At 39.9% G+C, this 26,563-nt stretch overlaps 1 protein-coding gene and 4 long non-coding RNA genes across 6 annotated transcripts in view; 3 read left to right on the top strand and 2 right to left on the bottom strand.

Moving 5' to 3' along the window:
* The first annotated feature begins 1,169 nt into the window (after positions 1–1,169).
* Positions 1,170–5,355, top strand: LOC118423347. Its single transcript, XR_004832032.1, has 3 exons — positions 1,170–1,837; positions 2,286–3,613; positions 4,466–5,355. It is a non-coding gene; the product is annotated as an uncharacterized LOC118423347 (long non-coding RNA).
* Positions 5,356–6,715: 1,360 nt separating this feature from the next.
* LOC118423346 lies at positions 6,716–9,989 on the top strand. The gene is made up of 3 exons (XR_004832031.1): positions 6,716–6,877; positions 7,173–8,263; positions 8,913–9,989. It is a non-coding gene; the product is annotated as an uncharacterized LOC118423346 (long non-coding RNA).
* A 3,561-nt stretch (positions 9,990–13,550) lies between these two features.
* On the bottom strand, positions 13,551–15,628 carry LOC118423355. The gene is made up of 2 exons (XR_004832040.1): positions 15,254–15,628; positions 13,551–14,760 (listed from the first exon to the last, which is right to left on the bottom strand). It is a non-coding gene; the product is annotated as an uncharacterized LOC118423355 (long non-coding RNA).
* Positions 15,629–16,330: 702 nt separating this feature from the next.
* LOC118423348 overlaps positions 16,331–26,563 on the bottom strand; it is a 10,628-nt gene continuing 395 nt past the window's right edge. For both annotated transcript variants that reach the window (XR_004832033.1, XR_004832034.1), the window contains exons 2-3: positions 24,956–25,097; positions 16,331–17,649 (exon numbers count right to left, since the gene is read on the bottom strand). This is a non-coding gene — a long non-coding RNA (uncharacterized LOC118423348). The remainder of the gene's footprint in view (positions 17,650–24,955; positions 25,098–26,563) is intronic.
* The window catches only part of LOC118423314, a 13,977-nt gene continuing 12,454 nt past the window's right edge, over positions 25,041–26,563 (top strand). The window contains exon 1 of the mRNA XM_035831430.1: positions 25,041–25,122. The gene's annotated coding sequence lies outside the window, so the exon portion shown is untranslated. The remainder of the gene's footprint in view (positions 25,123–26,563) is intronic.

Here is a 26,563-nt window from a genome sequence, read left to right on the forward strand (position 1 = left end):
AATTATGATAATGAGGGGGGAGGGGGCGACATGTGGAACTCGGGATTTTTAAGCGTAGAATCTAGTCTAACGTACCAAAATAACATAAAATACGCGGCAAGGCACAGCTTTTTTAAAAAGATTTCTTGTTTAAACAAACCTACATGTAGATAACATTTCATCATACCACATTGCCACAAATTCTATTTAAAATATTATAATTTTCATTATTTTATTAAATTTGGAGTCTGCAGACGAGGTCACCCATAAAATCCACGTACTGTGGCCTTGGGTTATGATCTACTTTAATATGAGCATATGATTTTCTTGTCACCCCCCCCCCCCGAGGACAAAGAAGGACAAAGTATCATACAGCTTGTGTTATCATGATTTCTGACATGATTATGTTCTATCTCCAAAAGCAGGGAACGCTAGAAATCATGATCTTCACACCGAACTGTGTACGTGCCTGCGAACGAAAAAAGGTGTTGTTTTCTTTTACCAGGCTTGACTGCATGCGTGTCGCAAACGTTTGTTTTGAGTACTATTTCAGCCTATTGCAATTAAGGATACGTCGATATTCCCGTCAGTTTCGCTGACGTGGACCATGAGCACCACCCCCCTCCCCACCTCATTTGAAATGCGCACTTAACCCTGGACCAGGTAACATCACGTTGCCACACGCTTGTATGATCTTGTATACCGTGGAAAGGGACACAGACCTGGACACAGGTCAGGTGTCTACAACATAACGAAGAAGATCTAAGGTAACATTCTGTTGTTGTTGTGTTGTTGTTTTGTTTTGTTGTGGTTTCGATGATACACTAAAAGGACTGTTTACAAGTTAGTGGCCGTAAACTTTGACCTTAGTCTGAGTGAGAGTTTCGGTCCTTCATTTGTACTTGGCAATTTTCCGAGAAGACTAGGTAACACCACACACTCTTGCATGTGTATACACATCATCTAAAGAAAGCGACCTAGCTTGAGAGGTAACACTACACTATGACTTAGAATGTATACGCATTATGGCGACCAATTCTTGATTTAGTTGAATGAAGCCAGTTTGGACATGCTTGTTCATGGGACATGACAGAGTACTTACACTACTCGTTTGTCACCTGTATGTTTGATCAAGGGCATTTAATCCTTGATTAATGTGGATATTTTGTTCCTTAAAGGATGGACGTCGCCAAACACTTCATCAGATTGCTGTATTACATCGTCTTTGCCGTGGGAGTAGTCGCTATTTTCCGGAACATCGTGGAGGGTGGCCATGTTTTTAAGTTCGCCATAATGGTGGCTATTGCGGTCTATGCATTCAACAATGTTCTGCCTGATATATAGAAGAGTGGCTTTGGGGAATAAGAGGCTAAAGAAGTCAACATTTTGACAGCCTGTGACGGCCCTTGACGTCGGCCTTTCCAAGGACATTATATTTGGTTGTTCTAAAGGACGCTGAATGTGTGACATTGTGGACTGAAACGTCAAGAATGACAAAGTAGCATACACACTGTGTCTTCATGATGTCTGGATTATGTTCTCTCTGCAATAGCAGGTAACACCACAAACCACGATCCACACCGAACCGTGTAACGTTGCCTGCCCGCGAACAAAAAGGCGCTGTTTTCCTTTTCCAGGCTAGACTGCATATATACGTTTGTTTTGGGTACTATTTCAACTTATTGTAATTAAGGGTACGTGGGGGTTTCTGTCAGTTTCGCTGACGTGGACCCCCTTTCATTTCAACTGCTCACTTCTGACCAGGTAACACCACTTTGCCACACGCTCGTATACCGTGGAAAAGAACACAAACCTGGACGGGGGTACGGTGTTTGCAACATTATTACGAAGATCTAAGGTAACATTCTGTTGTTGTTGTTATCAGCATGCATATTCGCTTATGTTGACTGAACGATTATAACATATTGCCTTGTAATCTTGGTTTTGTGCTATCAAATCGTTTGAAAATTTCCATGAAACGAGTATTTTCAACCCAACAAAACCAGTATAATGTACACTTCAGTAGCACAGCATAGTCACAGGCATAGAATGTAGTTCCTAGCACCTTTGTATTTTCCTTATTTTACATGTTGTATGTACCTGCAATTAGCCCTCGGGCAAGAATTTTCAATAAACTTATTATATTATTTTCTTCTCACACCAATTTGAAACGAGTATTTTCTTCTCACACCAATTTTGAAATGAGTACGTATTTTCTTCTCATACCTATTTTTGACCCGAAGTGATCTTAACGTTAGTAACGTTACATGTATTCATACTTATTTGTGTGTTTTTATTTATTGTAGAATGGATGTCGCTTCTATCCTCTACTGTTTGGTTATCGGATTTTTCATATGGATCGGCTTAGTAGGAGGGACAGTCATCATGATCCGAGCCATGGATTTCAATCAAGCTATCAAGGCAGCCTGTGCGACTGCTACCGTGATCTTTATATCTACTGCCATTGTCCTTTTCGAGGCTCTGTCATTGGTAAACGAACACATCCGACAGGATATGCTAGCCGCCAAGAAGCTGAACATGAGTGTCGCGACTGGAACGTAAGGCCACAGCCAGATGACAAATGGACATACAGCATCGATAACTTTCGTCATTTTTTTCTGCGGCATATTTTGGTGATCAAGACATCAGACTTGAAGCGACAAGGACTAAGGATACGACTGGCTGCGATGTTATCGGATTTTAAGCGTGTGCATGGTTTGCTATATTATCAAAATTGTTTGAAGTGCATGATAGCAGACATTCTTGTGTACCATAAGATGGGAAAATTTAAAAGTTACTGTAGTCTGCGTACTGCATGTTTCGCTAAAATGCCTCAGTTCTGAAGCATTGGTTTTTATGTAATTATCTGTACTATGTACCTTTATGTAGCTTGAAAAACACATCACAATCTAATTGGTTGGGTATATTTCTTTTTTACCTAAAAAGTAACAGCAAATTTATTGAATTAAGATTTCACCATGACAATTTCTGTCCACCATTCTGTCTGTATTTTGTTATTGACAATACTTGTACTCGTAAAGACAGGAAAAAAGACATTGAGAGAGGGATATAGAACCTCAGACATACACACTGTCCGCGGCAACTTACGTTATAACTTATATACGTCTCGACCCATTCAAATATACGAGAACCCCTCATACAACCTATTAAGATATATAGCAGATGATACACAATCTACTCTCTTACCCTCAACCTAAAAACGAACCGTACTGAAGCATAATTTGGCTGCTTATGATAAGAGTTCAATATATCAATGACCATCTTGCTATGTAGTAGCACATTTCATGACGGGGTGGTGTTATGGGACGACACGAAAATGGCGACTGAAACCAAATATCTACGTCGTCAGCAGTCGAGACAATGGAGTTGTAACTTAATAAATTTGACATTAGACCACAACGTATTGGAATGCACTTGCGCACTCAAAACATTGCTTTCATCTTTACCGTCGAGCAGTGCAAGTGGTGCAAGCTGTCCGGAGACACAGGAAGAAACGTGTCCTGAGAGCTTCAAATTCGGTCCTGAATTTGTTTCCCATTTCGTCTAGAAGACTAGGCAACATCACATACTCTTCGTACATACCGTCGCAAGAGAGCAACCGTTCAAAATCAAGGTAACTCTAGCTAGTCAGACTATGTACTTTGCAATTGTTGTCATTCTGTTGTAAGGGTGTGCCTTCCCCATTAACTAATTCAGCAAATAGAAACTTAGTGGTTAAGCTGTGGCCATATGAAGCATTGTAACTGTTGTATGTACTTGTCTACCCTAGCAGTCTTCTTGTCAGATTATTTTGCAGATTATACACTGTTTTCTCGTTGTATATCAGTTCTAGGTGTGTCCGGTTTCTTTTGTGTGTGTTTTCCTTGTTGTATTGCAAAGCTTTAGCTTCACGAGTCGTAGTAACATATTGTCTTACATGTATATGGTTAGAATATTGGACTTTCTCCAACATTTCGTCCATGCAGTCGTCTAGTAGACACTAACTAAGTCTTTGTCCCAATATGTTTGCTATGTAGTAACTCTTGGTTATGTCGTGGATATAACCTCTTTGGTTAGGTTCGAATTCACTAACCAGTCGACGTACGTCACTGTTTGAAACGTTTACAAGGGATGTCAAAAAGCTATGGTGAACCACCATAGTGTGATCTATGATATTGAAGTGGCAATTTTACCCCTCTGAGTAGTTCAAAGTGCCAGTAATGTACCTGTATATAAGCCATGGCTTTTATAGCGTTCACTGGCAGCTATCATGTTTCTCAACTACAGTTCCACGTGTTTACATCGTATCGCTCAATGACTGCCAAAGCACGAGACACATACCTGTAGCTTTTTTTCAGTCCAGCTGACACGCCTGCCTGGAGACTAATAAGACAATATAGCCAGATAAGTAAAGTGTGACTGTTGTTTCATTGTTTCATTTGCATATTTTGCTAAATTCTTTGTTTGTTTGTGTTTGTTTTCTTAGCATGGATTACATCGTCGGATTGGCTTTGAGCCTCATCATGTCTGCGGTTGTATTCGCTATGACCCGGAATATGGATTATAACCAGGCCCTTTTTTGCACCATGTTGGCGACTTTCTTTGTCTACATAACTGTACAGCCAACACAAAACATGTGAGAGTGGCGACTGAAACTGTCCGGACGACTCGAGTAGCCTTCTGTTTGCGAAAATAATTGCATGCTGGTGTTATTTGTGATTTTGTGGACTTTTACGTTTTGAAAATGACAGTAGAGAGATATGCCAAAGCTTTCTGCCGTCTTGACACTACAACCAACATGTTTTCAGTAAGATGATATGGATTGACTGTAAAGGCAAACTTCAAACTATAGTACCATATCAACTGTATTATTGAATATCAATTGTGCTACCTAGCAGCTTTTATATCAGATTGAGTTATTTACGCACTATACACATACTTCTGTCGCTAAAATATCCGTTTTGACAATAACAACTCATAGAGTGACAAAAAGATATAACTACACTAATCCGAATCCACCATAACTGATAGAGTGGCATGAAGACCCCTTAAGGATAAACGTAAGTAATCAAGATTCATCCCCAGTGATTGTTTTGTTGTTTACTACAAAGCATGCCTATCACGACATTAAATTACGTGTTGCTTGAAGCAACAAGGATTCAGTGTAGGACAGAATGTGATGTGACAGTGCCCTCAAATTTTGAGCATGTGCACGGTTTGCTTTATAATCAAAATTGTTTGAAGTGATGGTAGGCATTCTAGTTTAATCTAAAAAGCTAGTGCAGGTTGCACTTATTGTACTTATCTAAAATTAAGGTATGGTCCTTGTGGGCCTGTGGTCTTCTGATGCTGTATTAAAAATTATACTTACTGTTATCCATGGCTCTTGATTTTTTTTCTCGAAGTACAGTCAAACTTGCCCAAGCGACCACTTCTTCTTAGCGACCACCTGGCCATTACGACCATTTTCCCCATTGACGTAAGCATTAAGCGGCCTCTTTACAACGTCCACCTGGCCAACGCGACCGTGACCACAAAAATTGGGACCAAATACCTGCCCACAACGACCGAGGTGTTATCGATTTTCAATGATAACTAGCACGATTTTGTGCCGAATTCGGCCAGTTTGCGTCGAATTTTGACTACTATTACGATGTTATGTTCAAAATAAAGATGGCGGGGATGCATTGCTATTTGCCATTAAACACAACGGAAACCATTTAAACTATGCATCGGGCATGTTGCGAGTCGATACTCTTTTAACCGACCACCTGACCAAATCGACCGCTTTTACCCGGTCCCCCGGGTGGTCGTCCTGGGCAGGTTTGACTGTACCTTGTTACAAGACAATAATGTATGCAAAATTTCATGACGTCATGCCTTATCCCTCCTATTTTACAGACTTGTTGCTTTCGAGCAAGACCTGCACGCGTGAGAATACACGTAAGGGCGCCCCCTAGCGTACGAGCGTGCAAATGTATCCGGCGTAACACTTGGGATCGAGGAGTTTGACGGCGTCATCTAAAAGAGTGTTGTGTACAGAAATATCGGCTATGTGGAGCTCTTCGTAACATTACAATTAATTGGTGGATACAATGTTAAGGTAGCTATAGAGACTGATGCATGGTACCGTAGTTCACGAATCATACACTTAGTTAAGGCCATAGCAAGTAGATAATCTCCAAGCAGATCTTACGGTGGCATAAGAGAGTATCATTAGCTTGGGAAGGAGTTAAGCTGGCAGAGGAGTTTCATTGGCCACCGCGATGAAACTCCTCTGACGGTTAAACTCTTTACCCGAGCTAATGATACTATCTTGTGCCACCGCAAGATCTGCTTGGAGATTAGCAAGTTGATTTTATAGATGACATCAGCGGCAAAGTCTCGCCTGATTTCAGAAAAAATACAAGAATTTTTCTCTTCTTCGGAGTTGGTCAACATGACGAGAAAAAAAAAACAATTGGGCAAATAGGTTGATATATCCTATCTCGCTATTTTTGCGGTCTGCAGAGGATGTCATCCATAAATTTTACTTGCGGCGGCCTAAGATTCAAGCGCCAGATATCCAAGCAGGACAACAAAGTAACGTTTTATGTAACGACCGATCTTTTCACAGCAAAGGCGACTGAAACCAAATAGCTACGTCGAGACAATAGACTGTTTACAAGTTGGCATTAGACCGCAACGTATTAAACTGTACATGCGCACTCAGAACATTGCTTTCATTCAACTTTACCGAAGCAGTGGAAGTAGTGCAAGCTGCCCGGAGACACAGAAAGAAACGTGTCCTGAGAACTTTCAATCCGGTCCTGCATTTCTTTTTCGCAGTCTCTAGAAGAATAGGTAACACCACATACTCTTACACACCGTTGCAAGAGAGCGACTGTTCAAAATCAAGGTAACGCTAGTCAGACTATGTACTTTGCAATAGTTGTCATCTTTTGTGAGGGTGTACTGTGGCTTTCTTCAAACTTAGTGGTTAAACTGTGACCATATGAAGAATTGTTGCATTTACTTGTCTAGCCTAGCAGGCTTCCTGTCCGTTTATTTTTGCCGATTATATGCTGTTCTCTGGTTGAGTATCAGTTCAGAGTGTTCGGTTTCTAATTAAGAAAACAACCAATTGTACAACCAACTCCACGTTGTATACAGTTAATGTACTGAACGTTCAATGTCATGTTTCTGTTGTATAGGCCTATAGGATGGCGCAGCCTATACACGATCACGACTCGCCCAGCACGCCCTTCAGTTGGACCGTCTTCATAACAGTGGCAGCGGTTTTAGTCTTGCTGATTCGGGCAGTGGATATTCGTCAGGCCTTTACAATAGCCATGGTAGCGGGTTTCGCGGTCTTTGTCTTCGCTTACAGCCTGCTGTTAGTCAGGGGTGGCTGATTTGCTGAATAGATGACTAACAAGGTGTTGGACTCACGACGAAAGACGATATGACGCTAGTTCACCTTTATCCGTTGGTTAACCTTTATCCGTTGTTAAAAAAAAAACAGGGTATTTAGGGATACCAATTCGAAGGACGGTAGTTTCAAATTCTATTATATTCAAAATATTACAGTTCGAAACCATTGATCGTCGACTTGATACCCTAAATATATATCCTGTTTTTAAAACAATGGATATAGGTTACCCCGCGGATAAAAGTGAACTAGAGTTACATGTAGAAATGTCACACGCCGATTGAAAAAAAAATTGTACCCGAACTATGAGTACGAGGGGAAGGACAACCTCAAGCCAACCGTATACACTTACGCCACATCTTCAGAAAAGACGCTGGAGGCCGTATGTTCCCCGTATATAGGAACTTTGTTCGAACCAGTACACAACAAAAATTTTTCGCCATGTGGCTTCCTCAGTGTTATGGGCTCGAATGAGCTCGAGCATAGTACAGCATGATCGCTTTTATAGACCAGGTGCATAGTGCCTTGACCGGTGCAGGTGCAAGGTGCCCTAGGTGGCTTAACCAATCAGTTCAGCAAAAATGACGTAGTGCAGTCTGATCTAGGCTACTACATGACCTCACTTGACCTCTACCCGAGCTATATTAAACGTTGGGCTTCGCCGATGAATATAGTGTTGTGTGTCTCTTTTGTGTGTCTTTGAAGGGGAAGTCCTTCAGTTTCGATGACGAATCTTGAGAGTTTCGCTCCCCTCATTTCTACTGCGCATTTTACCTCAAACTTCGGACGAGGTACAACTGCCAGGCATCCACACAATCGACAGAGCGAGATATCGGAACAAGAGTGTACGAAAGGCACATAAAAAACTTCAAGGTAACATTTAAAATGTTATCATTCCTTTACCAGGCACCGGTCTTTTTTACGAATCGAAAATCTACATTTTGTTGGACAGTTTTGTTGATCTTGCTGTGTTTCAAAGCTATACAACCTCATTTTTCTTATATGGCTAAAATAGGGGACTCTCTCCAATATAAGAAGTCGAGACACTATGCTAACTTAAGGGCTATAAAGAAGCTTGCATAATGAACCACACATTGCGATCAACGACGTTGAAAGAGTGAAACGTTTTTTACCCTAGCTGTCAGAAGCTCAAAGTGTTTGCAGCAGATGTATGCGTAGCTATGGCTTTCACGGGGTTCCTTGGCAGATATCACGTTTCTCAACCACAGTTAATACCTGTGTTTACATTGCATCCCTCAATGACCGCTAAAAGCATAGCTTCATTAGCAACCTTAGTCAAGCAGTGAAACCCTATTCAAATCAAGGATCATTCTGTTTGCTTCACGACTGAAAGACTTTGCCGTGACCGTGTACTAGCACCCCTGTAACAGGCTGTTTTTTGGTGTTGTGAAAGACAGGCATTAGCGGATAAATGAAGTATAGCTGTTGATGTTTCAATGTCACACTGTTATTGCATTTGCACATTTCGCTTTTTCTTTAACCTCTTTACACTGTTTTATAGCATGGACGGTGCTGCCTACTTCGCTGGGTTGGTTGTGAACTTCGTCATTTCTGCGGCTGTATTCGCTGTGACTCGGCAGGTGGATTTGTACCCGGCCCTTTTTTGCAACATGTTGGCGACTATCCTTGTCTACACATGTTTACAAATTCAAACAGCACCAGACGGTGCTGCCTACTTCGCTGGGTTGGTTGTGAACTTCGTCATGTCTGCGGCTGTATTCGCTGTGACTCGGCAGATGGATTTGTACCCGGCCCTTTTTTGCAACATGATGGCGACTATCCTAGTCTACGCATGTCTACAAACATCACCAGACGTGTGAGAGTGGTAGCTGAAACTGTACGGACGAATAAGTTGTGACTGTTTGCGGAAATAGCAGCTGCATTCTGGTGTTATTTGTGGTTTTGTGGATTGTTGTGCTTTGAGTAGGAGAGTAGAGAGATATACCAAAGCTTTCTGTCGTCTTGACACTACAACCAACACCGTTTGTCAAGAAAATGACATGATCATGAATTGGCCGTAGGGCAATCCTGACTTCAATGCTGTGGGGGGAGCACTTAAAGCATATCAAATGTGCTATCGTATATTACTTGTACTGCATAGTTTTTTACTTGAATGGCAATGCCAATCTCGCACTATACACGCTTCTGTCGGTAAACTATCTGTATCCACCATAATAACCCATAGAGTGACAAAAAGATATAAATGCTATTCCATATCCACCATAACTGATAAACTGACATGAAGACCCCTTAACGCTTAACGTAAGTAATCAAGACTCATCCTTTGTGGCTGTTTAGTTGTTTACTGTAGTAAATTTTACTTTAAATGCCTCATTTCTGAAGAAAGTTCTGTAGCTATTATTTCTAATCTTTATTTTTCTGTAGCTGGAAGAAAAACACAAACCACGTGTGGCAGATTGTGGTCCTCTTGGATATAGTTTAGAATGCTGCCTAGCTATATAAATCTAGTTTGATATATAGTCAAGAGTAGGGCTGGGTATCGGTACAGCGTACCGGTACAAAACCGGTTTTTCTTATTGAACCGGTCCAGAAAAACCGGACCTGAAAAAATTAGGTGGACCGAATGTTGGACCGATTAGAAATTTAACAGATTATTTTATCAAACATTCACATGTTCTGGCGCTTGCAGGTGGAAGAAAATAACAAGAGTGAAGTAGAGTAGAGGTTTTAGTAATTTCTACCAAGTTATACAGCCAATCGTACAAGTACAGTTAGCGTTGTATGATTTTAAAACGCAAGTGTAAGTCTAATACTCCACCAAACAGATTTTTTTGTAGTGAAATTGACCATTGGTACGAGTCATAACTGCATCAGGTCCAGGTTCAGGTCCGGACCTGGACCTAATCCTCTGGACCTGAACCGGACCTGGACCTGAATTTTCTGTACCGGTACCCACCCCTAGTCAAGAGTGTTTGGAGTGTTAGCGTCCGTTTCTCAATGGAAGTATACAATTTGTACTTATATACCTTTTTGCTTTAGATGTCTCAGTTCTGGACTGAAGTTTTGAAGTGATTATCTGTACTATGTAACATAATGTAGCATTCCACTTTATATGGCCAGGTGATTTTTACCCAGCAAAAGTGAACATCATTGATGTCACCTCATATGTCATCATTTCTGTCTGGCATTCTGTCCGTATTGTGTTGTTGACAGTTGACATATAAGTGTATTTCCGACTAGGACGTTTTGTGACTTCATATAAATGTAGTGATGCTATGTGTTAATCGGAATAAAAAGGTGAAATACTATTGTTTTGGTTCAACAATGGTGAGAAAAATCTTTGTATGTTTCATGTGTTCTATGTGGCAGGGGAATCACCGCTGCTTTCGGTGACGTACTACGCGAGTTTCGCTTCCGCATTTCTGACAGGTGTTTGACCCAACAGTACCAGAGTCCTTTAACACTGTACGCCTTACATGCTGAGACGCTTATTTGTAAACTAACAGAAATAACATTTTGATGTCTTTAGTAGACAGTCTGACGGGGAAGGAAGCAAGGTGAGAAGGCAGAACCTAAGAGAGAGAAAAGAGTGGGAGAAAGGGGGAGGCTCGGAGAAAGAGAGAATGAGCGAAATCAATTTAGAGAGAGCTAGACACACGGAGGGAGAAGAAGCAGGTGGGAGAGAGGGAAAGAGAAACAGAAAAAGAGAGAGAAAGAGTACTTGTGTCAGATACTAGTTTGCACACTGCTCCACGGCAACTAACGTCGTACGTGACGACCTATTCAAATTAAGATAAATAACATATGACACACAATTAGCTCTCTTACCCTGGACTCAACATAAAGAAAGTACCATATCATGCGCCTTATGATAGGAGTTCACAATGATCAATATCAGTTGACCATCTTACCAGTCGCGCATTGCATGACGGGGTGGCTTGTGTTGACGAGACAAAGATGGCGATGTTACCAAGGGAGAATTTCAAGACAGAAGAGACAAGATCGTTGTTTGTAGTTTTACAGCTTTACAAGTAAGTACATGTAGATGGGCACAAAGGTTATCTATAATAGTTCTGATACATCCATATTGTTAATGTTACGATCAAACATATCATAGCCACGTTACAGATGGCTTATTTTGTCTACGTATATGTTGAAACAAATACTAGATGTTTGGCGAGGGGTAGCTGAGGCAACTAGGCTCTGAAAAACTTATTTACTTGTAGTGCTTTTCTGCCAGGAAGATAACGACAATTTTACGTCTTCCAAGCTAGGCTAGTCGCATCGGCTAGGGGAGGGGGGTTGTAGCGGAAGCAAAGTAGTACATTTGTACATGGTCCAAACTTAGCTCTATCTTTTCTTTGTTCTGATGGATTCTATTCATTTTGCCCACCTGCAGTAATCATACGCAATTTAAAGTATCATTTTACAATGGCTTCGCAAGTTTCCAAATCATTTCCCCCATACATATGAAATAGTACAAGCAACTGTATATACCGATTTTCATTGACAAACTGTTCCCTGGCCTCTAGGAGGTTAAATCTCTTTGCTTGCCCTGACCGGACTTCAGTAAATATAATTAAAAACGACACGTATTGTATATACCTTAAAAGGAAAGAATGACGCTAATACGGTTGATGTTTAGCGACGTGTAAACAGTCAGCTGCAATCTTTGTACACGTCCGTCCGCCATGTTGACTATTTTGCAGAGATCCAAGCAGATGTATTCAGGGATATTAGATAGAATCTCCTCGCTGCCTATTTTTAACTTTCAGTACTCTTCTCTGGTCTTGCTTTTTTTTACGATTTGCCTACCTGAATTTGTGATAGATACGATGTTAAAAAAGTGTACTGAATTAAAATAGGCGTAAAACTCCGAAATGACCTGCAGCTGGATTCTCACATCTGCTTGGATATCAGGTACAGTGGAAGCCGCTTAATTGCACACCCAATTTGCCAACGAATTTCGTGCAATTATCCGGCGTGTGCGATAATGCGGAGTTGGTCATTTGGACCGCACCACCACGGGCGGAGGGGCCTAGAGGTGGTATGGAAGGTAGCATAATAAAAATTTGACATTCATAACGTACATATAGTTAGTCCCGAGAAGGCTGTCATGACCCTCTGCAAAGAAAATAGAGAAAGGACAACGAACATGCTTTGAGTTTGCATTCCTTCAGTTCTCCATGTGATCTACTCCATTACATCACACGCACAAGAGAGTTCCTCTCAGAAGTTACAACGCACAGTTTATTACGTGTTATTGTTAAAGTAGTGCTGTACCTGTTGTGCTCCGAACGTAGGTCATATACTTGTCTTCATGAAACATCACACTGCAATACACTTGAAATCGAAACTTAAAGTAAGTTATTGTATACGTTATGTAGCTTCCTGATCACGAAACTAAAGCAATGCACCGCCGAAGGCGAGTGTTATGTCCGTCTGTAGGACCGGCGTCGCTGTGTGGTTTCCGACTGTCTGTCAAGAACTTGTACCGCATATGACGCTTTTTAGCACGCATTTTCTGTCAATTTGTAGACGATGTTTGGCACATTTTCGTGCAATTATCCGGCGTTGGTGATTTTTTGTCGTGCAGATAAGCGAAGTCACTAACAATGGAGTGAATGGAAGATGGTTTGGGATTTGGGGATTCCGTGCAATTAGCCGAAGTGTGCGTTTATCCGAGGTGCAATTAACTGGCTTCCACTGTATACAGGCATCTCGTGGTGCAACAGGTTGCTGACATTGCTTCGACACAGCAGTTTCATGAAGGGATTCCTACTAACCAAGTTTTATTTTATGAATCTAGTAATAACAGCATATCACACATATGTACCTGTCACTGCTTTTGGCAAAGTGCTGGGTGAGAGTTTTAATATTAATCTCGACACAACCGGTTGCAAAAGAGACTAAGATATGCAAAGTACGAGTAACGTAAGTAGGTTAACATGTGTATTTGTCAATGAATCATAATAATAAGAGTGTAAACTACTGATTTAAGGACGAAGCATGGGTCTAATTGCATAAGTACAATTAATTCAACTGTGAAATCTTTAGATTCTTGTTTTGGCGTCTTTGAATGAAAAAAATTACATAACGAACATTGATGTTAGTAATTTCATATTTTCTTTCATTTTCTCTCTCCGTCTAGTTCGTCGCTACACTTTTTTTCAAGGTATTTTTTTATTGCCATGAAGAATAATATACAAAAACAAAAAAAAAGCTGAACAGAAAACAGCCTCCCATAAATCATTTACAGCAGAAAATAACCAAATCAAGCGAAATCATACATTCAAATATCAAAATTAAGCATAAGTATCCGCATACGTCAAAAAAAGCAAGCGAAATCATAAGCACAAAGTTCCCCACTTACCCCGAAGTTTTTTTGCTATGCTTTATCTAAAAAAAATTATATATATAAACCCGATGATGATATAAACCCACTATATAGATGAGATCGCAAATAGATGATGCGATCATGCTGTAAAAGTTCCCTACACACTACGTCTTGTTGTCGTCACGTGTAGCAATAAAGCAGACAACCCTTGCCAGGACATCAAGTGCGAAACAACTTTATTGACAATTGCGTTTATCAAAACAAAATAACTATTTGATTCTGGACATACGATTGCTGGTTTCGTTATCAGTCTGATGCAGTTCGTTTTTCTCTTTCTTTTTCTTTGGCCCTGTCCTCATCACAGATCAGGTTGCATCACAGATCCGGTTGCCATTTTGCTCTAGTTCCAGTATTCCTTTTTGGTGACCATTTTATGTTCATTTGGAGCCCAAGACGTTCCATCTCAGATTCTGAAAAACGTTTCACCGACTGTTTCTGGATGCGTTTAGAATCGCTATAAATCCAGCCATGTTGCTCATCCTCTGTGATTTCAATTACGTCTGTAGACGTGGCTATATCCCGGTAAGCTTGAACCTGCTCTCGTTCAAGAGACAGTTGTTCTTTTTTGACGTCCGCATCTAAGCTTGCCATTTTCAGTTGGTGACTTTCGCGATCACGTTCCAGAGCCAGTTTCTCCTTTTCAACTTCTAGCTCCATGCTTGCCACATTTAGACGCTGACTTTCAAGATCACGTTTAAGATACAGTTGTTCTCTCTCAACTTCCAGTTTCTGGCCCTCCAGCTTCAGGCGTTGCATTTCAAGAGCTGTTGTATTTGACTCATGGAAATGATGTTTCAAGCCTACGGCGCCGAAAATGATAGCAATAACTATAATTTGACGGACACTAAGATTGCCAGTCGCCCCGACAATGCTTTTGACGGTGAACATTATTGTTAACGCTGTAACAATGAAAATCAGTACAGCTTCTGAGATATAGCTCCATAAATTGGTGAGCATATGCATGGTATCCATTGTGAGCTATCGGTCTTTCCTGAAACATGAGACAAAACAGAATAACATTACAATATTACAATAAGCTTTTTAACCTAATTCGAATTCGTCGAGTCGTGGATAAGGACTTTAATAACTTCATTGTAGTATCATTTTGCCATCAAATTTAATGTTTCGCGAAAATATATAATGAAAACTTGGCATCAGTTCTAACGTGTACTTCCGTGTTTTCTTGTTTCCAATTGCCCTCATGCGGCATCAAGATGTAGTGCAGGGTCTCATACGCATATCGGAATGTAAGTACTCTGTGGCGCTGTTTTTGACGTCATGTGGTACGGGGCTCTTTTAAGGCTTGAGCACTATGAAGTCACACATTCAATGTAATGACATTACCCGTTTTGAACCAAAACCTCTCGCTACATCTGGGTAACAGTATGCTCAAATCGCAGGCCATAAAATAAGTCCTTGCCTTACCTAATCCGTGGCGACAACAATATTGAATCGCAAAAAGACCGATGACTATAAAATGTTACCTTCTTGTGCTGTTTGTATTCGCTCCCTTCCTCTTCGGTGTGGTGTACCTCGGCCCTCCTGTGCAAAATGGCGGGTCAGAAGAGCGGAAGTGAAACTCTGATCTTATCACGTCACCGAACCTGGTAGAAATCCCCTCATTCACCTTTAATACGTGTACGTGCGTCAAATAACATTCTGTCCAGTTAATGAACCGTTAAGTTAACAGCCAATCCTGACAAGGGAGTGGCAAAAATTGACGTCATATCTCCTGTTTTACAGACTTGTTGCACGTTAGGGCGACTCCTAGCATACGAGCCATGCAATGCATCTAGCGTAACTTCACACTGGCAACGACATCTGAATGTGTACCTAAGAATCGGCTATGTGGAGTTCTCATAGCACTACCATTAAGGAGGGATGCGTACCACGTGAAAGGATTAGGTAGCGACTGGCGCATGGTAGTCTATTAATTATACGATAATAAAATTTAGTTAAGATTAACTATCTTGGTCTGAATCATGGTTTGAAGTAAAAAAAAACATGGTCACGTAGATTCGATTCCACATTACCAAGAGGGTGTTTCTTGCCTTTTGTTCTAACATTTTGGAACTCTTTGTAACAATCTGACTGTGATAAGTAACTGTTTAGAACTAGTTATAACATCTGTGTGATGTTATAAATATTTAAAGTTGTATTCATACATGTAAGAAACATTTCTAACATCAAATGCATTAATTCTGTTAGTTTCTTAACTGTTCAGACAAAGTTTCATCACCATTTGTGATGACATGTTCGAACATTGATACAATGTTTTGTAGAGTCAATTCCACATTACCAAGAGGCTGTTTCTTGTCTTTTGTTCCAACATTTTGGAAATCTCTATAACATTCTAATTGTGATAAGTTACTGTTTAGAACTGTTTACAACATCATTGTGATATTCAAAATATTTCTACAGTATTCAAACATGTTAGAAACATTTCTAACATCAAAGTCATTATTTCTGATGGTTTCTAAACTGTTCCAACATAGATTCATCATTTGTGATCACATGTTCGAACTTGGAAACAAAATGATGAAACTGGGTCAGTCGGCTGGGAAGAGGGCAATTCACACATCCCTGCTAAGTACAGGAAATTGTGTCTGTCTGCCACCTTTTCACAAAAGAGTCACCAGTGTCTACTAAGGAAAATCTAAAAAATACAAGACCCAAACAAAGGGCACAGCTTAGCAGCTTGATTTATGGGGGTAAGAAAAGTTTTTATTGAGGAAAAAATGACACAAACTGTTGGAACATGTGATCACATACTGAAATACTATTTTATTTGAAATAGTTCAAACATATTACAAATGACGGTGACTCGTAATTGACTCTAACGTCCAGAGTGACGTACAGCTATTATACAGCCGTTAAGGTCTATCTCTGTCTTGGTAATTCTACAACTTGCGTTATTTTCAAAATTTCATACACCTAATTTTTTTTTTAAATTTCATAAATACAGTGCCTTTGTTGGAGGCACGTTGAAATTCGTTGGAGGCACGTTGGATTACATTGCAGGCAGCTTGGAGGCACGTTTGCGTTGTCGAAATCAACAGTGCCTCCAACGTGCCTCCGCTTGGTGAGATATAAGGTCACTAGAGCTCAGTAATGCTGCACGCCTTACACGTTGAGACATGTATTAGCTAACTAACATTTTGCACTTGTCGTTGATATTTAGTCTTTATTTCACAGTCTGAAGAGAGGGAAGGAAAACAAGAGAGAGAAGGAGAGAGAGAGGGGAGGGAGAGAGAGAAATAGATCATCGAAGGTACAGGAAAAGACAGAATGAAAGAAGGTAGGAGAGGGAGAAAGGGAACATGGGTGACATGGAAGGGTAAAAAGAGAGAGAGAATTACATGCGTTGGATACATCTTCAAGGCAATTAACACCAGACGTGACGACCTGTTATATTGTATTTTGCTGTTATTTTGTAAGAATATCTCTATGTAAAGTACTTAGCTTTTATTTGCCCATTCTCTATGGTTTATTGTTATGCTTTTAACTGTGCTGAAGGTGTGGGTCCTGTAAAGGACGTTTAAATCATCCTGTTGCCCACACCTTGCAGAACTTTTTCTGTAAAGTGTAATAAATAAATAAAACGTATTGTTTTCACTGAGGCTGTGACAGAACCCTGACCAAAAAATATATCCACGACAGGTTTCGGGGTCACAATACAGCCGAAATTTGTAAAATATATGCACGACTTCCTTTTATGCACGCGGGCGGAGGGTGTTCCCCATGTGTAGGTTACGGCGTCTAGTTGTTACCACGTCCCGGATTCATTCAGAGCACAGCTTAAATTCAAACAGGGGTCAGTCCGGGCCCCCAATACTCCGGGAGTCGCAAGGTGTCCCACGGGGCCACGCAGGGGTCACGCCTGAAAGTTAAGAAAACAAAACAGTCCGTGAACTTCCCGACAGGGCCCCCTTTTCCTTTTACCATACAGCCGAAGTGGGGTAACACATAACTCAAGTTTGTCAAGCTGCAAGCTGGCTTTTACTTTACGGGCGTGGTTACATAATCTCCAAGCAGATCTTACGGTGGCATAAGATAGTATCATAAAGCTGGGGAAGGGGTTTAGCCGGCAGAGGGGTTTTATTCCACCTCCAAGCCGGCTTAACTCCTTCTTCAGCTTATGATACTATCTTATGACACCGCAAGATTGTCGTACGACCGCTAACTTAAGGCATTTTGGAGGACGAAAATGTACGTCTCCTGCAAAGTTCAACTGTCTTGGTACACAAAATGCTGAAGCTGTTTTGGCTCCATGTCGGTGGTTGGTTCCGTCATACCCCTGTCACATTATCCACGATCTTCGGACGTATCGATGGAAGGTCGGCCATATTTAAGATCGACAGAGGGTTACGTGTATTTTTCACCTGAAAACAGTCCTTGTCACATATAAGCCATACTTTGTACCTTGTACAATTGTTATGCAATAAAGGTATTATCATAAGCGAGGCTCGGGCGATTGACGCAGACTCGTCGTCCGATCGATTTTCGCTCAATGTGATAGGGGTATCACGGTCTGCTTAAAAATCCTATGGCATCATATTAAAATCGTGCGACAATCGCACGACTTATGTGACCGCGACCTTAGGGGTTCACTGCGGTAGTTTACCATATCTATCGGATTTACTTTGTAAACAAAACCAATGAAACATGGTAGCAATCACAGCAATTATCAATGTCTCTTTTAAATTTGTTTTGATATAAAGCAAGAAAGGAGGCTTTATTTATTTTGATGTTATATCATTTTATATGATTTTTGGGCACTACAATGATGAATTATTTTGTAACAAGTTACTATTGCGTAACGGATCCATGTTGAGGTTCCCACAGTGCCCATTGTGATACTCAAAGACATTTCAACTGTGCAAAAACCACCAGTAATCATCTTACACAAGTTGATAAATGAGTTATGTGTGAGATCTGAGAGCCGCCGTCAGCCCTCCTCACCCCATTTACCTACTTGTTAAGGATAATTGCTGGCCACTTCTGCAAAGCTGTAATTAAGTTGTAGTGAAGTGTATGATATCCGTGGGAATCAACTCAAGATCACTCAAGAACAGGCACCGTGGGAACCACATCATGGATTCTTCATACCCCTTTCCACTAGGATGGCGCTCTCATCGCGCTCTCTCTGCGACCTCAAATTTGACATACCGCTCAACGAATTGTATAGAAAAGAAACACGTTGTGTGTTTTGTCGTCTTCTCAGTCACACTATTACATTTGTATGATATACCCAGTATGAAAGCGAAGGTTACACATATCCTATTTAGGTCGCAGTGAGAGCGCAGCGCTATCGTTGTCTAGTGGAGAGGGGACTTACATAACAGTAATGACATTTTGCTTACCTCTTGGTTTTGTCAAGCACAGAGTAAAATTTGGGCAGCCTTTAGTCTTTACCTAAGTAAAAGATTTTGCAATTCCAAAATTATTGAAAAGTCACCAGCTAGAAATTCGTGAAGGCATTCAGGTAGCTCCACTAACATATTATAGGCAGCAATTAATTTAGAACGATCAAAAAGGTAAGACGAAGGGCACTAAAAAGACATAATACACGTAATACACACAAGGAAAAAAACCCAAAGGAGTTTCAGAATATGTGAGATACTTCGATGTATCATGACATTAACAAAGGTTGAGATGATAAGGGTTAGATTGGCCTATTTACATATTACCCATTCGTGATTATAATCACCATTCTAGCTAATTTTTCATAAAAGATAATAACCCAGGTTTACCAACTGAAATGCACAGCAGGATTTACAACTGAATTGTCGCAGATGAGGTGAACTGAAAATAAAAGGTTGATTTTTTAATCTTTTCTTCGATGTGTTTATTTCTTTGATAAAATCAAATATCATATGAGAAGAATTGTGCGGGGAATTCGAGAAACATCAGTGTAAAATCGGGCACTGTGTTACTCTTCTGTTGATATGCTGATCTTGATCTACTTATGAACAATTGTTCATTTAGATCATTCTTAACATTTCTGCTAGATGGTTTCCATGTCCTTGCTTTGTTGAATAAAAAAAGAATGAATAATATGATAAAAAAAAGTAACTAAGCCCCCTATGCCTGATGAAAAAAATTTGCCGAACAAGCAAATCCACGAAAAGAGTCAAACGCTTCAGATTTTGCAGATGACAAATCATGAAAAGCCTGTGTGTAACCGGTCACTTCCAGGCCATTAAATTTTCGACACGGTGTCAGTTTGCTACACTAACAAAGACAGTATGTACGTGAAGTTCACGTACATACTGTCTTTGTTAGTGGTCGTGAAGGATCATCATAGTAGGTGAAGGATCATCAAATAACCCATGTGAAGGGTTTGATGATCCTTCACCTACTACATACTGTGTTTGTTAGTGTAGCAACCTGACACCGTGTCGGAAATTTAATGGCGCGGAAGTGATCGGTTACACACAGGCTTTTCATGATTTGTCAACTGCAAAATCTTTAATTGAGGTAATGGAGGATGCCTAGTACATTCTGTACTTGACAAACGCACGAAGAAAGCAACAGCCCTTCTTTAGCATCAGGAGACCAAGACCTGTCCCTGCTGATGAGGGTTAATTGATAAGCATGTTTATCATATGTATATTTGTTCTAATTTTCTTCATTGAAAAGTCAATAAGAAAGGTCATTGACATTGCTATCTTTATGCTTTATTGTCTTTGTTAGTGTAGCTACCTGACACCGTGTCGAAAATGTAATGGCGTGGAAGTGATCGGTTACGCACAGGCTTTTCATGATTTGTCATCTGCAAAATCTTTGAGGTTTTTGACCTTTTTTCAATTGAGGTAATGGAAGATGCCTAGCAGACTCTGTACTTGACAAACGCACGAAGAAAGCAAAAGCCATTAATTATTTAGCATCAGGAGACCAAGACCTGTTCCTGCTGATGAAGGTTAATTGATAAGCATGCTTATCATATGTATATTTGTTCTAATTTTCTTCATTAAAAAGTCAATAAGAAAGGTCATTGACATTGCTATTAATCTTGTCATTAGTATACTCTAACGTAACGTACAGTTTTACGTAACGTGTGGTTCCCACGGTACATACTAATATCCATGACCTGATTCCTACGGTCATTGACATTGTTACTTAAGGACAAAGAGATGGTTGGTATACATTAGAGATACATATCATAATTAATATTTTGATATGCTTAGATACGAGCAAAAAGGTGCTGCTGTACTTTTTGTCTGTAATACTGATCTGATGATCATGTGTCAGCTTTTTGATGTTTGTATGATGTGTTTAATGTTCTTATGATTAGGTTTGTGTAAGCCTAATGTTGTACAGGTAAACATTGCAAGTTCTGATGTTTTTGTGAGTTTGTTAGCGCTAAGATAGTGGCGTCAGTATATCTGATGTGTTTTTATTTTTTATTTCTCGTGTTGCATTTTTAAATCTGATTTTGTTGCAAATGGGTATGTTTGAGTAATATTTATGTCAATTTGTGATGTTTTAAATTGGAACCAGGAAAGGAAAACCCCACACAGAAATCCAGTGGGGGGGGGGGGTGGTAAAACACCCCTGTTAAAAAGTCCTAGGGAGCAAACCCTGGCCAAAAAGACCAGTTGGAATGGCCCCTGCAACAATATGTGAATGTGTTATAGTATATAGTATTGCATATACCTAGATGATTGAGTAAAGGTAGGGTAAAGAGATGCTAGTGTGAGTATTCTATAATAATTTTTTTTTTTAAATTAGTTGTGTATATTTAGTAGTTAATCTATGGTGATACAAGTGAATAGGTGATTATCTTGGAATATTCTGTAATTTATGACTTGTGAATAAAATGTGAAAAATATGCTTTTAATACATTAATCAAATTATCATGTTGTTAATTAGATACAAAATTTCTTATTTATCTCTCACCCATCCGAATTTGATTTTTAGATCGCCTTCCTGTACATTCCAGTTATGCTAAATAGCATTTACTCAAGCAAATTGATATAATTTTGGAAACGGCCAGACGTTTTAACTAGCATCCACTAGCTTTAGTCAGTGACACTGAAGTGATCTTGAAAAAAACTAGTCTTTTATACCCTAACTATGAATGAAAACAATTTTAGATGTCCGATAGGAAGTATTGTAAGACAAAAAAAGTTAAGCTGAAGACAATTTGGATTCCAATAGAAAACAAAGGCATACTAACGTATACCAACGTATACCATTCCAGTTAGTTTACCGGCTGTTTTATGCATTCTAGCAAGTAGTGAGTAGTGATTGTCTTCAGCAAAGGGAATCTTAATATGTCGAACCAACCGTTGTCATTCCCAGCTATGTTAAGTTCTATTAGGCATAAACATATCTCTGTAACATATATTCCAAAATTTCTTTGGGTTGATTTTCGATACACGTGCTCATGTCTCTTTTCAGCGCCCTTCACATAGGTTCTTTGATGATTTATGCTTTATTGTCTTTGTTAGTGTAGCTACCTGACACCGTGTCGAAAATGTAATGGCGTGGAAGTGATCGGTTACGCACAGGCTTTTCATGATTTGTCATCTGCAAAATCTTTGAGGTTTTTGACCTTTTTTCAATTGAGGTAATGGAAGATGCCTAGCAGACTCTGTACTTGACAAACGCACGAAGAAAGCAAAAGCCATTAATTATTTAGCATCAGGAGACCAAGACCTGTTCCTGCTGATGAAGGTTAATTGATAAGCATGCTTATCATATGTATATTTGTTCTAATTTTCTTCATTAAAAAGTCAATAAGAAAGGTCATTGACATTGCTATTAATCTTGTCATTAGTATACTCTAACGTAACGTACAGTTTTACGTAACGTGTGGTTCCCACGGTACATACTAATATCCATGAACTGATTCCTACGGTCATTGACATTGTTACTTAAGGACAAAGAGATGGTTGGTATACATTAGAGATACATATCATAATTAATATTTTGATATGCTTAGATACGAGCAAAAAGGTGCTGCTGTACTTTTTGTCTGTAATACTGATCTGATGATCATGTGTCAGCTTTTTGATGTTTGTATGATGTGTTTAATGTTCTTATGATTAGGTTTGTGTAAGCCTAATGTTGTACAGGTAAACATTGCAAGTTCTGATGTTTTTGTGAGTTTGTTAGTGCTAAGATAGTGGCATCAGTATATTTGATGTGTTTTTATTTTTTATTTCTCGTGTTGCATTTTTAAATCTGATTTTGTTGCAAATGGGTATGTTTGAGTAATATTTATGTCAATTTGTGATGTTTTAAATTGGAACCAGGAAAGGAAAACCCCACACAGAAATCCAGTGGGGGGGGGGGGTGGTAAAACACCCCTGTTAAAAAGTCCTAGGGAGCAAACCCTGGCCAAAAAGACCAGTTGGAATGGCCCCTGCAACAATATGTGAATGTGTTATAGTATATAGTATTGCATATACCTAGATGATTGAGTAAAGGTAGGGTAAAGAGATGCTAGTGTGAGTATTCTATAATAATTCTTTTTTTTAAAATTAGTTGTGTATATTTAGTCATTAATCTATGGTGATACAAGTGAATAGGTGATTATCTTGGAATATTCTGTAATTTATGACTTGTGAATAAAATGTGAAAAATATGTTTTTAATACATTAATCAAATTATCATGTTGTTAATTAGATACAAAATTTCTTATTTATCTCTCACCCATCCGAATTTGATTTTTAGATCGCCTTCCTGTACATTCCAGTTATGCTAAATAGCATTTACTCAAGCAAATTGATATAATTTTGGAAACGGCCAGACGTTTTAACTAGCATCCACTAGCTTTAGTCAGTGACACTGAAGTGATCTTGAAAAAAACTAGTCTTTTATACCCTAACTATGAATGAAAACAATTTTAGATGTCCGATAGGAAGTATTGTAAGACAAAAAAAGTTAAGCTGAAGACAATTTGGATTCCAATAGAAAACAAAGGCATACTAACGTATACCAACGTATACCATTCCAGTTAGTATACCGGCTGTTTTATGCATTCTAGCAAGTAGTGAGTAGTGATTGTCTTCAGCAAAGGGAATCTTAATATGTCGAACCAGCCGTTGTCATTCCCAGCTATGTTAAGTTCTATTAGGCATAAACATATCTCTGTAACATATATTCCAAAATTTCTTTGGGTTGATTTTTTGATACACGTGCTCATATCTCTTTTCAGCGCCCTTCACATAGGTTCTTTGATGATTTATTGTCTTTGTTAGTGTAGCTACCTGACACCGTGTCGAAAATTTAATGGCGTGGAAGTGATCGGTTACGCACAGGCTTTTCATGATTTGTCATCTGCAAAATCGTTGAGCTTTTTGACCTTTTTTCAATTGAGGTAATGGAAGATGCCTAGCAGACTCTGTACTTGACAAACGCACGAAGAAAGCAAAAGCCATTAATTATTTAGCATCAGGAGACCAAGACATGTCCCTGCTGATGAAGGTTAATCGATAAGCATGCTTATCATGTGTAAATTTGTTCTGATTTTCTTCATTGAAAAGTCAATAAGAAAGGTCATTGACATTGCTATCAATCTTAGTCATTAGTATACTCTGACGTAACGGATAGTTTTACGTAACGTGTGGTTCCCACGGTACATACTAATATCCATGACCTGATTCCTACGGTCATTGACATTGTTACTTAAGGACTAAGAGATGGTTGGTATACATTAGAGATACATTTCATAATTAATATTTAGATATGCTTAGATAAGAGCAAAAAGGTGCTGCTGACTGAAATTTAAAAAAAAAACGTTGTCCACTTGCAGAATAAACGAGGGCGAGGTAGCAATTATTCTCTTATTTACTTTATGAGAAAGAAACCATTGATAAACCCCATCTATTTGTTCTTCCATGAGGAAGACCAGCACAATTGCTCACTTTCAGCTATGTAGTGAGCACAAGAGCTTGTCACAATAATGTTGACTTGAGAAGATGAGATGATGTTACATTTACAATGACCTGTAATAACCTGAGATGGTGACCTGAAGTAACCTGAAACTTTGGAGTGGCTGCAGGTCTTGTTACGTGGTGACTTTTAGGTGAAACATCGTCAGGGATATACAGCAAAGGGCTACTGAGATGCTGTGATTGGTTATTTCTGATTAAAAAACTCAACACCTTAATTCAAATTGACCAATCACGCCCAACGCCTATGTACATGTATTTGATTTATGATTTCATATCTACCTGAATAGCAGATCTGCATTGGTCAGACCTTTTCTGTAGCACGCCCCTTTCTTCTTAGATATATAAGTATTCTGTCTTTGCCGCACACACCTCAGACGTTTCGCCGCGGCTGGAAAGGTTCCTCGCTGTGACACGCATCGTGCTGGAACACAAGTTGTAAACAGCAGGTAAGCACAAAATGCTGCAGCGAAAAAGTCAGTCGTCTTCTTTACTTGATTTCTACAATTATAGTTTCAATCACTTGCTGGCACTGTTTCGTTAATTTCTTTCCATGTGCAAGTAGTCATTCCCGTCCAGAATTTGTAGAGCTGATGTACCCCTCTTTACTTTGTGACGGAGGATAACCTCCGACGGCATAGTATTGTAGTTGTCAGATGTGACGGGTGTTCGCATCTGTATCTCTATGTTCCCTTTGCCGCATTTGTATGTAGATTGGCACGTCGTCTACATGTACCTGACGTTTTTTTTTTCGAGGTAGCTGTTTTTATAATCGACGAAACACGCGTCACATCCCAGCATGGAAATCGTTAATACTTGTTTTGATTTAAGATCGAGCTGAATGAATAGAATTTTTCAATTTTGTGCCATGTTACTGGTGGAATCAGGAGAGTTTAGCAATGGCCGGATTGCTTGTCCTGATCTGATAAGATTTGGACAACGTCAGTCAGTCAGTCAGTCATAGTCATACGGTGTATTACATGTAAACAGCACAGTTGGGGTTAGACCGCCCCGTTGGCATACCCTTCCTTTTAGCTGAATACAAGACGGGGATGCGCCAGGTCTCCCGTCCGGGTGAATGATGTACGGATGGAGGCACGCCCGACTTGAATACCCCGGGAGCCGCAAGGGGCCGTGTTAAAAGGCCCGGCGGGGCCCCTTTCCCCATCTGGGACGTACACCTGATTCGGGATCTACCGTACAATACTCAATAGTGAAATAAAGCGAGAAAACGCACATTTTAGTGCGCCATGAAGTTTCTGCCGTCTTGTGTTCGATGAGACATAAGTATAGCATAATAAAGTTCACAATCCAGAGGTTTTGTGTTTGAATCCGTTGATGTGCCATCAATTTTGTGCCCTTTGGGAAAGACACTTAATACGACTTTCCTCACCTCACTCAGGTGAAAATGAGTACCTAGCTATGGTTAGGGCAGTCCCTCGGATAGATGTTAAATGGTGGTTCCGTGCTTGCGGAGAGCCACACATCGAGCACGTTGAAGAACCCACCACAGTTATCAAAAAGAGTAGGGGACCTTCCCGGTGTGAGTGGATCAAATAAATCTGTCCGGATATGCAGCTTGTACTGTTCAGTACAAACCTGGTGTGTTACGCCTTAAGGCGGTTTACCGGGTAACGCAAAACAAACAAAAATTCTAAAACCTTGCCACCCTCAGTCGATAAACAGATACGACCAAGTAGCGTCGTGTGTGGCGTAAATGGGAATGATTTCAACTCGGAATCTAGTGGTCCGGAGTTTGATACTCGTCGTGCCCCCGACGTTGTACCCATGGGAAACGTACTTAACACGACCTCCCTCACTACACCCATGTGAAACATGGACACCTGACGTCGGCCGGGGAGGTTAAAGAAAAGTTGACCTTCTGTAGGT

The sequence above is a fragment of the Branchiostoma floridae genome, chromosome 9, assembly GCF_000003815.2.
Source record: "Branchiostoma floridae strain S238N-H82 chromosome 9, Bfl_VNyyK, whole genome shotgun sequence".
Lineage (NCBI taxonomy): Eukaryota > Metazoa > Chordata > Leptocardii > Amphioxiformes > Branchiostomatidae > Branchiostoma > Branchiostoma floridae.